The sequence below is a fragment of the Erinaceus europaeus genome, chromosome 20, assembly GCF_950295315.1.
Source record: "Erinaceus europaeus chromosome 20, mEriEur2.1, whole genome shotgun sequence".
In the NCBI taxonomy this organism is placed as follows: Eukaryota; Metazoa; Chordata; class Mammalia; order Eulipotyphla; family Erinaceidae; genus Erinaceus; species Erinaceus europaeus.
Genome location: NC_080181.1, coordinates 3,184,662 through 3,185,503, shown reverse-complemented (window position 1 = coordinate 3,185,503; position 842 = coordinate 3,184,662). Strand labels below are relative to the sequence as shown.

Sequence of the window (842 nt, the reverse complement as noted above, 5' to 3'; positions counted from 1 at the left end):
AGGGGTTGAACATGGGACCTCATGGTTGAGAGTCCAATTATTTATCCGTTGCACCATTTCCTGGACCACCCAAGTTCTGCTTTGTGTTTCCCCATCTGTTCTTATTTTTCAACTTATTTTTCACTTTTCAGATTTCAAAGTGGATTTTTTTGTTGTCATTGCCAGAGTTCTTTTAAGACACAGATGGGGGAGGGAGAGAAAGGGATAGAGGGAGTGGAGAGAGAGAAAGAGAGAGAGAGAGAGAGAATGAACACTAGAGAACAGTACTGAACCTTCCTTCAGTACAGTGGAGGCCAACCTCATACCTGGCTTGCATGGATGGCAAAGCAGCACACTTACCGGGTGAGCCACTTCATCTGCCCATTTCTTTTCTTATGTTTGCTTGTCTCTCTAGAGGGGACGCAGTGTTCCTGGAAGTACTGCAATACCAGGTAGATGTGCGGAGTAGACAGAGCAAGCTCTATTCCAAGTCCCTGCTCCAAAGGGGCATTTACTATATTGTCTGCAGGTAGAGGAGGTACCTGATTTGATAAACTGGTGAGAACAGATACTAAACCTGATCTTAATCAAAAGACTGAGAAGTGATAGGGTTGACTTTTTCAGATAGGAAGCGAGACACAGAGAGAGAAGGAAAGAGGAGCCAGTGGTGGCGCACTGGTTCAATACACACACTACAAGTGCAAGGACCAAGGTCCCCACCTGCAAGAAGAAGCTTCACGAGTGGTGAAGCAGGGCTGCAGGTGTCTCTCTTTCTCTCTCCGTCTCTGTCGCCCCCTTCCCTCTCAATTTCTGGCTGTCTCCAATAAATAAATAAAGATAAAAAATTATTGAGAGAGGGGAAG

The 842-nt window shown here is 45.6% G+C and overlaps 1 non-coding gene across 1 annotated transcript; it reads right to left on the bottom strand.

The window, feature by feature from the left end:
- Positions 1–394: 394 nt before the first annotated feature.
- LOC132535191 (U2 spliceosomal RNA) lies at positions 395–586 on the bottom strand. Its single transcript, XR_009546967.1, has one exon. It is a non-coding gene; the product is annotated as a U2 spliceosomal RNA (small nuclear RNA).
- Positions 587–842: the final 256 nt, after the last annotated feature.